Raw genomic sequence first — 12,110 nt, forward strand, 5'->3', positions numbered from 1 at the left:
CCAAAAAGATTTTCTCTTGAGGTTCTTTGTAACGACCTGGCCAGTCGTCTCATGAGTTACCGCTCCGTTTTCCCCATTTGTGATTTTTTATGCTTTGTTGTCCGTGTTATGTGGTATCGGGTTGGTCGGATCGAATCCGGAATGATTTTAGTAAGTTTGAGACACTTAGTCTCTTTTAAGGAAGCTTAAGTTGGAAACGTTAACCAGATGTTGACTTATGTGTTAGAGGGCTCAGATATGAGTTCTGATGGTTCGGTTAGCTTCGAGAGGTGATTTATGACTTAGGAGCGTGATCAGAATGAGTTTTGGAGGTTCAGAGAAGATTTAGGCTTGAATTGGCGATGTTGATATTTTGGCGATTTCCAGTTGGTAGGCGAGATTTTGATATAGAGGTCGGAATGGTATTCCGAGAGTTGCAGTAGTTCCATTGTGTCATTTGGGATGTGTGTGCAAAATTTCAGGTCATTCAGACGTGGTTTGGTTGGGTTTTTGATCAAAAGCGGAATTTGAAAGATTTTAGAAAATTTGGCTTGAATCCGATGTGTTTTGGTTGATTTGATGTTGTTTGAGGTGTTTTGAATATTGGTACTAGATTGAATAAGGTATTAGGATATGGTTGTGCCTTTGGTTGAGGTCCCGAGGGCCTCGAGGAGATTTCGGATGGTTGACGGGGAGTTGAGATATTGTTGAAGCTGCAAAAATTTTCTGCTTCTGATATTTCCGCACCTGCGGATTGGGGACCGTAGGTGCGATCTCGCCGATGCAGGGAAAGAAACCGTAGAAGCGGAATTAGGCTGGGGAGTCAGGAAACCGCAGAAGAGGAATTAGGCTGGGGAGTCAGGAAACTGCAGAAGCGGTTAATGGACCGCACCTGCGATGGTGCAAGTGCGGCTGATGCATCGCATATGCGGATTGGGGCTGAGTTAATGAAAAGCCGCATAAGCTGTTGGATGACCGCAAATGCGGTACCGCAGAAGTAGTGGACTGGTCGCAGATGCAAAAATCCCTGGCCAGAAGGTATATATTGTTTTCTTCGTGAATTTTTGCAAAATACTCCATTTTTGAAGACGAGAAAGAGGCTAAGGCATAGGATTTCAAGAGGAATCAAACGATATCAATTGGGTAAGTTCCCTAAGCTTAATTACTTGGGTTTTAGATCATTTTTCCATTGCTTAATCATGGTTTTAGTGGAGATTAAGGAAGAAAAATTGGGGATTAGGGCTTGAGATTAAGAGATATTTAAATGTGGATTTGTGGGGTCATTTGGACTCCGATTTCACTGTTCTTGATATGTATAGACTCGTGGGAGGATAAGGATTCCGTTGATGTGATTTTTATAGAGTTTAGAGACGTGGGCTCAGGGGTTGGGTTTTGGCCAATTTCGAGATTTTTGATATTATTTGATTGTTTTCGCTTGGGCTTCGTTCCCTTAGCATATTTTGACACCGTGATTCTGATTTTGGATAGATTTGACACGAGAGGAGGACGAATCAAGGGGAAAAGGCATCACAGAGTAATATTTTTACCGGTTTGAGGTAATTAACCATTGTAAATCTGGAACTGAGGGTACTAACCCCGGTATTTGACTTGTTTTGATAAATGCGGTGACGCACATGCTAGGTGACGAGAATGTGAGTGTGCACTGGTAGGGATTGTGACTTGGTCCGTCCCGTAGCGACTATTAAGCCACGTATTTGATTTGGAACCTTATGGTATTCTGTACTTTAGCTATTTATACTATATTATGGGCTGTATGCCGTATTTGGGGCCTTGTGCCGACCTATTGAGACCCTTAGGGGCATTTTTACTGTTTTTCCTCACTTTACTTGTTGAAGGCATATCCTCAATCATGTTTTACCTGTTTAAATGTTTAAAAACTGGTTTTATCACTACACTTCTAATTGTGAGGACTGTTTGGGCTGAGTTCCCTAATTTCTATTATGGTGCCTGAGAGGCTATGAGGTTAATGACTGAGAGAGGTTGAGAACCTAATAGTATGGATATTATATGTATATATTATGGATCGGGTTGCACGCCGCAACGATACTTATATGGATCGGGCTGCACGCTGCAGCGACATATATATTGGATTGGGTAGCACGCCACAACGATATATATATTGGATCGGGCTGTGCGCCGCAGCGATGTGACGCTTGGGTTGTAGGAGCCCTTCCGGAGTCTGTACACCCCCAGTGAGCGTAGTCAACTATAAATTATGGATTGGGCAGCACACCACAACGGTAACTATGATTTCTATTACTATGAGATATTAATGAGCCTGAGTGCTGAGAGCAAGTATTGAGAGATGAGAGTTGAGTCATGAGTGACTGAGAGGCTACCCGAGAGGCCATATTCTGAGTGATATCTTGCCCGAGGGATCTAGTTATGATATTTTTACTGATTTCATTCGTCTTTTAAAATAAGTCTATGTTGGAAAAATTGCTAAGTATATGATTTCAAGTGTTTAAACTGAAATTTGATGATTTTACGACGAAACTGGTTTTAAACTGTGAAGTTGACCGTTTTCCTGTTGTTTTCTTCAGTTATATGATTTTTTGAACTGCTCGTCACTATTTTCAGACCTTATTTACTTTAGTTACTTACTGAGTTGGCATACTCACATTACTCCCTGCACCTTGTGTGCAGATCCAGGTGCCCGAGCGGCAGAGTGAGGGTCCCCAGCATTGTCAGAGTTTGCCGGAGACGGCAAGGTAGCTGCATGGCGTCCGCAGCCCTACTTTCTTCCTCTTATCCTTGTTTTTCCCGCATTTTAGACATGTTATGTATTAGACAGTCAGACTTGTATATTTAGAGGCTCTACACTCGTGACACCAGATTATGAGGCTGTGTAGTTTCCTGTTATTTGACTTCCGCATATTTGTCTGTTGATTTAAACGTTTATAATAGAATTTGGTATTCAAAACCTTTGTTAGAAAATGGCTTATTGTTAAAGGAAAAAGGGTTGTGATTCATTGATTGGTAGGCTTGCCTAGTAATGTGATAGGTGCCATCACGACCGGGTATTTGGGGCCGTGACATTCTTCTTTGGGAAATTAATGAAAAATGAATGAAAAAGAAAAATTCTTTTTATTTTTACTAGAACTTTAGGATATTGTACATAGAAGAAAAAAAAAAGCATACTTTATCTTTGGTTTATCTTCAGAATTTCTCTTTTAGGTAATCAAAACTGAAATCCAAAAATATTTTTTATCTTTTTTCATTTCTTGTTTCGAAATCTTTCTTCAGGATATCAAGTGAAAATTCGAACTATTTTTCTTTGCTTCATTTTTTAGATTTCCTCCCAAAGAAATCAAAAAAAAATTCTCTTCTAGGGTTTTTCCTTAATAATTTCCAATAGAGTATTTGTTTCAAAAATAAAGAAAAATAAATATATGCTCGTTAAGCTTGAGTTTGGAATAGCTTATAGAACATTAAGTCTAGAAAATTCTGAGAAAAAAAACGATTTTCTTCTTTTATTTTTCTTTTCTCATCAGAGTAGTCATTAAGGTAAAAATAAGAAAAGAAAAAAAAAAGAAAAAAAAAGAGAATGTTATTTTGTTTGCTTTATTTCCAATCTTCCCGAACTATGCAAAGATCTGATTCATGCGGCGTCATGATACGTAGGCAACCTACATAGGGTTCGATCGAATCATTTTTTTTATTTTAATTAAAATAAAAAGGAAAAAAATAGGAAAAAAAAAGAAAAAAAAGACAGAAAAAGAGGTGAAATTATGGGATGTGAGGAATTAGAGGAAAGAAAAGAGCGATAATCAGTAAGAAAAAGAAAGGAAGGAAAATGAGCAAGCCAAGAAGTGATAGAAAAGAAAAGAAAGAGAAAATTGAAATGAATAAATTGGGATGATGCCATATGACCTTCATACCCTCGAAGTCATGTTAGAACCGATAACTATGACTAAGTGCATTGCACATAATGTGAGATTATCTTATGTTAAATACCCTAACGCTAACGTGATGACTTCATTTTGTCATCTTTATCAATAGAAGGGTGGTTGGTTTGTGGTTCTTAAAGTGGTAACTCTTCTCTACAACATAAGGTCGAAAGGCAATGACAGACATCAATGAAATTGAGTTGGTTGATACTGGTTCCCAAAAGCAATTGGTTGAATAGGGCAATGTGTTTGTTGAAGAGGTAAGGATGTTAAGACAACACATGACAAACATGTATCAGACTTGAATGACTGGGAAGGCACCACCCCCACCACCACCTAGCTATGCTACCCTTACCCAAATTCCTGTCATAGTGCCAGATGATCCCCCGTACTCTCTATATCCACCCGCTTATCACGGATTTTCAAACCACCCTAGTAGTTCCATCACCTATCCTCCAATTACTTTTCTCCAGAATTGCCCTCCTGTCATATCCAATATCCCCATGATCACAACTTCTCAACAATCTTCCCTTCATAGATCCAACAATGAACATCCACTCTAAGCTCATGATGTCCAATATTACCCCTCAGAGGTTACCTACAAGGTTCCTGACTCATACAATCAGAGCCCTCAGAATGAACCTCATGTTGAAAATGAAATGTTCACAGGAAACGAAGGGCGAGATGGGATATACAGGAAGCTGAAAGGTATAGAACAGTCCTTAAGGAGCATGCAAGGGATGGGAAATCAGATTAACATGTTCCCGGATGTTCATCTTCCCGCGGGGTTTAAAATGCCAAAGTTTAACTTGTATGATGGGCATGGAGATCCAGTAGCCCATCTGAGGGGTTATTGCAGTGAAATGAGAAGTGTTGGCGGAGAAGATGATATGTTGATGACATATTTCAGTGAGAGCTTGACTGGGGCAGCCTTGCAATGGTATACTCGTCAAGGTACCAATAAGTGGCAGGCATGGGATAACATGGCTCAAGATTTTGTTCGACATTTTCAATACAATATAGATGTTACCCCAGACCGCTCCTCCCTATCTAATATGGAAAATAAATCGGAGGAAAGCTTTAAGGAGTTTGGGCTCAGATAGAGGGAACAAGCTGCTCGGGTCAGTCCCCCGATTGGTGAAGAAGAAATGGTTGAGCTTTTCTACAAGCCTAAGGGCCCACCTACTTCAGTCATTTGATCCCGGCCTTGGGTAAACCTTTCAATGATGTGGTAAAAATGGGGGAGATGGTAGAAGAGGGAATCAAGTCAGGCAAAATCATGAGTTATTCTACATTGAAAGACACTACAAAAGATGCTCAGAACATCTCAGTAAGTTTGGATGGAAGAAAAAGAAATAGAAAAGATGTTGTTGAGTCGTGTCAACGACAGAATCAAGCGGGCATTCCTGCTCAACGCTTTCAGCCTCGACATCAACCCCACGGATATCCCTGTACTCCAGATAATCCTCCCTAATGCTACTTCTATCCACAAAACCCCAAAAGTCATACATCACCTTCCCAGTACTCCGTCCACAATGAACCACCATATGCTCTACACATACGAGGCCCGCGATGGCCTGCACCACCTTCATAAATGTCTTACCTGACCCCTCAAGCATATCAACCACCTACCCGCAAAAGGTTCCAACCGAGGCTAGAGTACAAGATGAAAAGGCAAAAGCAAAAGAAAAGACTTTCACTCCCATTGGAGAATCATATGCCAGTTTGTTCCAAAGATTGAGGCAAGTAGCATGTTGAAACCGATTTAGATAAAAATGTCGAACCCTCTTCCAAAGAATTTTGATTATTCTCAAAGGTGCGCACATTGCTCTGATGCCTCGGGTCACAACACAGAAAAGTGTTGGTATATGAAAAAAGCAATTCAGAAGCTTATTGATGCATGTGACATTTGCCTCTTTTAATTAAAAAATCATCCTAAAACTAGTCACGCATATGTGTACCCATTTGTTTGGCGCGTCAAAAATCATGTCACGCGAACGTATCCACAATCAGTAACACTTATTTACTATTAAGAAAGTTTGGCCGAAGTTGCATGAACGCATACCTAGATTTATTTTTTAGATATCATAATTATGTCACGCGAACGTGTACACAATCATGATTATAGATTAAGTCGCACCAAAAGCCATCTACGATGTTCATTTTAGAAACCGTAATCATGTCACGCGAACGTGTACATAATCAAAATAATAAATTCAAAACGCGCTTAAAGGTTCGCCTACCCGGGTGTGGTCGGCCTAAACATGCTCCTAGCAAACCCCAAATGAATTAAAGGTAAAACAATAAGATTGCCTCGAGCCTAGACTCGCATACCCAACATCAATTTAATGAATTGAGCCAAACCCATTTTTGATCAACCCCCGATTCAAAACAATTCACTGTTTGTCATTTCCATTCAACTTGATGTATTCATTCTTATTGAATATATCTTATAAAACAAACTTTAAAGAAAACAAATTAAACAAAATAACAATGAATCTAACCAAGGTTAAACAAATCATAAGCAAATTCAAATTTATTGAAATAAAGAAGTATATTCATTGACTAACAAGAGGGATGAAAGGTGATGGACTTGAAAAATGGTCTTGCAATCAATCTAATTTGGCGGTTCACGGACAGAATGCCACAACTACGAATGGAGTTCAAAAGGACAAATCTAATTCGAACAAAACCAGCGGACCGCACCTCGGATGACAATTCCAACAATCAAACACCCGTTTCAACTAAAACTCCATTTCAGAAAACAAAACTAAAAGAACAGCCTAAATTTCATTACGTATATCGTGTTTTGAAGCAAAAACGAAGCTAGACTCAACTGAAAATCAGAAAATGAAAAGTCGGAATGAAAGAGCCAACCCCCCCCCCCCTTTTAATCCTTTTTTGCCTAGATTTTTTTTTGTTCTTGTGACTTCCCGTTTCCCTCTCGTGTTTGTCCGTTCCCTGCTGCTGTATGTATGGGTATGGTTGCCAGATTCCGTCCAGTTATGGTGGTGAGGGAGCGATGACTACTGTAGTTTTTCCAGCAAGTTTGGTGGTCAACTGGTTTCGGTCTTAGAGAGGAGCGTCGCTGGGGTCGTTGCTATGAGGAAGATGAAGAGAACGGCTGGGATTTTTCACTAGGGTCCTGCGGTTGTAGCCTCTTTTTTGGAGAAGAAGATCGAGGAGCCCCTCTGTGTAAAACGACGGATATGGATCTGATAGAGTGTATGGTTTTTTAGGCGTAGGTCTAGGGTCTAAGTCTAGGGTATTTTTAGACTAGTTTTTGGTTATATAAAAGTGTTTTTAGGTTAAGGGGGTATGGGTTTGGTATTATTGGGCCTTAAAATTGGGACAAAGACTAACAAAATATTACAAAATTAATAAAGACGGGATAAACCAACCCAAAACTAATTCCTCCTTCTTAAATTATATACAATTTATGATATAAAAATATAAAACTAATCTTAATTGATTAAACTAAACTATCTTAAAACGTGAAACTATTTTTTGTATTCTCAAGATTATATGAAAATAAAGATAAGGTACTATTTTTGTATATATATATTTTTTATTTAAATTTATGAAAGATACGTAAACTAAAATGTTTTTTTTGTAATTTTCATTTTTTTTTACGAAATAAAGTAAAAGAGTCAAAATTAGTTGAAATAAAGATATTAGGCCTAAACTAAATATTTACATGCCAAAATATTAAAAATCTTAGGGAGGGTCAAAAATCACATGTCTACACATATCCGGGTCAAACTTTTCCCCAGGCTGAAACAATATGGGGAACGGAAGAGGAAGAAGCTTTAGTTGGGCTGAGCAATTTGTTCCTAGAGGATGAGGATATGGACTGCAGTGCGATAATTGAGGAGGAGAAGGAAGAAGGCCTCACCATTCAGACTATGAAGAAGGGAGCTATTCTCAGGAACTGGACTGCCACACTATCTCGGGCCCGCCAAGTCTCTGGGTAGCTTGGCAATCAGCCTAATTTTATTTCTATAGCCATACTAGACATCTAAGATATTTCAGTAATTTTTTTTAAAGACTAACTTGTTTCAAAATAATTTCTCGATTCATCGAGCCGTACTTGTTTAGGATGTTTTCAATTTCTAATCAATGCATTACTATTTATTATTCATTATTATCTTCCACATTTTTCTTTTTACAGCGTTATTATTACTTTTTGTGATGAATCGGTGACTATAACATGTAATGAGACAATGCAATATAAGGATAATGACTCGGAGGAAGAAGATGAAATACTTGAGGAAGTTGTCAGAGAGGTTGAGAACTTTGAGAATAAGCCTAAGTCCAACCTAGATGAAACCGAAGCAGTAAATTTGGGAGACGCCGAAACCGTCAAGGAGACTCGCATAAGCATTCACTTATCACAAACAGAGAATGAAGAATACATTCATTCTTTGAAGGAGTATGAGGATATATTTGCATGGTCATATAATGACATGACCGGTTTGAGCACATCCATAGTGGCTCACAAGCTGCCTACCAATCCAATGTGTCTGCTGGTGAAGCAGAAACTTAGAAAATTCAAACCAGATATGAGCCTGAAGATCAAGGAGAAAGTTACTAAGCAGATCAAAGCCAAAGTTCTCAGGGTAGTTGAGTACCCAACCTGGTTAGCCAACATTGTACCAGTTTCGAAGAAAGATGGGAAAGTCAGAGTATGTGTTGACTATCGAGACTTATGTCATGCCCCAAAAACCAAGGAGCGCGACTGGCGCTCAACCGAGTAAACCCAACTGAGCAAGCCCGTTAGGTTTCCTTCTATCCAAACTAATTCATGAATACAGAGGAGATGAACTCAATTAATCATACTTTGCATATATATCATTAACGACTTCCATTTCATTTCCATTAGCAACTTCATTCATAATTTTCAAAATATTACAAGTTTTATACATCTTTGCCAAATATTAATATTTCTAATTCAATTCCCCATTATCAAACACCACCCACAACCTGTCTACGGAGCCTCTAAATATAACTGAAGAATAATATAGAAATGCGGGCAACCAGGCTCCGACTATACCTCAAAATACAAACGTATATGATAAACAAATGAAACAGGACACCGAAATGAAGTGGGGATCACCAAGTCAGCTGAAAGGAAGATGCATCACTAGCTACGACCAACACTACCTGCTATGGAAACACCTACATCCATTTAAAGACGTAGCGTCCACAGCAAAAGGGACGTTACTGCCATCGAATAACACTAGTATGTATAACTAAATACCATCTCATTAGAAAGAACTATCTTACAAGAACAAAGAAATCATAAACACCATCTCAATAGAAGGAACTATCTTACAAGATCACGGCCCGATCGGCTAAGCCATCTTACCAAGACGTTACCTCAATCACAATTTTATTCTCACTTTCCGATTTCAATATCAGCACAATACCACAATGTGTGTAGCATGGCGTCCGATCACGGTCTGATCGGCTAAGCCATCTTACCAAGACGTTACCCTTTTCCATTAATCATCTCACTTAAATTTTTGTTTCACATATATTAGTTCATAGGCACTTAGGGCCACAATTATCACATCATACTTGGCAATAGGCCACATTTCATAACTCACATTCCACATCACTGTCACTTTCAACATCAAACTTGCAATTTAAGATAATGAGCACATACATGAGCAATTCAAGTTATAAGCATAGAGGGGAATTCTCATGATTCGGCATAATAATCACAATTTAAACTTGACTTGAAATCTAGGCAATTTAGCATATAGTTCACATTCTTCACATATCCCCAATTTACCAACAATAGCACATTGAACACATTGAGACACACCTTTCACATATATTCTTGCAACACCAAATCCTTCCAAATAACAAATACTACATAAATCAGATTCCGGACTTACAGCATATGCGGGGACACCATGGGAGCTCAATTTCTAAGAAGATGGGGTTTTAGCCATACATACCTTGTTTAAGCTTTCCTTAAGTTACTACAACGTTCCAGAAATTCTAGCAATCCCAATATACATCGAGACATAACAAAATTGAACACTAATTAGGAAGATATTCTTGGTTTTGGCTCATTTGAGCATTTTATCTAACAGTAGTTGTGCATCTTGATTTCAAGGCTCTTTTACAAGATTTTCTTCATTACCCAACCCAATCTTTACTTATTTGTGTTCAACAATATTCTCACAAACCTAATTTGTATATGCATGTATACATAATACTATTACACCCAAGAATCATACCTCAGTAACCCATCTTATACCCCAAACTTGAAATTAAAGTCTAATGTATAGAACATTACCTTCTAGATGAAGAACATATGATTGGGTTCTTTGATTCTTGAAGACTTGAGCAAGAGATGGGTGATTATGAAGCTAGGCTCCTTCTCTCTCTTTCTCTCTCTATATGCTCTCAACTCTCTCTAAAATCAGTAGAAAATGACCCCAAATAAAGCCCCAAAGACTATATATTAAAATGGGGTCGGGTTATAAAAATAGGAAAAATAATCCTCCGAAATCGGGTCTGCGATCGTAGAATGGACCGCAAAACAAGAATGTAGGCTGCAGAATGCATCGCGAAATAGGTGCCCAAAATTGGGCCACACTGTCCCAATCTGCGACAGATCTGCGATCGCAGAGTCAAAATGCGACATATTTGCGATCGTAGATTCGACATAGGATCGCATTTTTCCAGCCTTTGGTAATTTGATCATAACTTTGTGTAGGAATGTCCAAATGACGAACAGTTTGAAGCGTTGGAAACTAGACTCGAAGACCATTCATTTGATATTTGTTCATCATATAAAACCTTATATATATATAGATATGCTCGTTCAATGTAGGGACTTGTGCGAACTCATTTGGAATCTTAGCCTATTACACAATTTTCCAATTTGACTTAGACTTAGGCCCTTCCATGGACCCCAAATTACTTATCATAAGATTTGTACACTTATTTACCAAATCCAATTGATGTCCATTATGTTAATAGCATGTAAAATATTATAATTAGCCTACCTGGTACCACGAAATCCTAAATTACTTAGCGAAATTTTCAGGGTCATTACACTTAAACAGAGCAAGCCCCAAAGATGACTTCCCACTGCCAAATATACACATCTTGATCAACAATTGCGCCAAGTTCCAATCCTTTGTAGATCGTTTCGCGGGTTATCACCAGATCAGGATGGATAAAGAAGACGCAGAGAAAATAACTTTTATTACACCATGGGGGTATACTGCTATAAGATGATGCCATTTGGTCTAAAGAATGCTGGTGCTACTTACATGAGAACCATGCCAACCATCTTCCATGATATGATACACAAAGAAATAGAGGTGCATGTTGACGACGTCATTATCAAATCCTAGAGGGCTGCAGATCACATAGTAGACTTGAGAAAGTTTTTGACAGGTTAAGGAGGTACAACTAAAAATTGAACCCCGCAAAATGTGCATTCGGGGTTCCCTCAAGGAAGTTATTGGGATTCATTGTCAGTCATCGAGGAATTGAGTTGGACCCGTCCAAAGTTAAGGCAATTCAAGAGTTACCACTAGAAAGAAGCAAGAAAGATGTGATGACTATCACAACCCAAACCGATGGGCTGCGATAGGCACTCGGTACCTTACTCGACCGAAGTACCAACGTAACATATCTTTCTTATTACATCATCATATATATGTGACATACGGGCCTCATAGGCCAATATAATCATTTATAAACTCAAAATATAGGTCGACAAGGCCGTACAATCTTACACGTATATGACATATGTCGACAAGCCTCTAAGAGTACATAAATGTCATAAAGGTCCGGATAGAGTCCCGCCATACAAAACAATACACGTCTAAATCATACTAACCAAACAAGCAACTCCGAAGCAAATTGAGCGCACCAACATCTTCCGCAGAGCTGATAGCCTACTTGGAGGGTTCTCGACCTATCTATCAGGATCTGCGGGCATGAAACACAGCGCCCCCAGGCTAAAGGGACGTCATTAAGAATAATGTTTTGAGTATGTAAGGAACATAAATAAGTACATAAGAGACATGCAAGAAATATAGAGTACATGACTCAACCTGTAAGTCTGAATAACTTTGTAAATTATAAATTGCTTTTAGCTTCATGCATATGCGTATAAATGTCATGTCGTGCATAGGTACATGTTTCATAACATCATCAGCCTCTAGGGCATCCCATCATATCATATCG

This window comes from Nicotiana sylvestris, chromosome 5 (assembly GCF_000393655.2).
Source record: "Nicotiana sylvestris chromosome 5, ASM39365v2, whole genome shotgun sequence".
Lineage (NCBI taxonomy): Eukaryota > Viridiplantae > Streptophyta > Magnoliopsida > Solanales > Solanaceae > Nicotiana > Nicotiana sylvestris.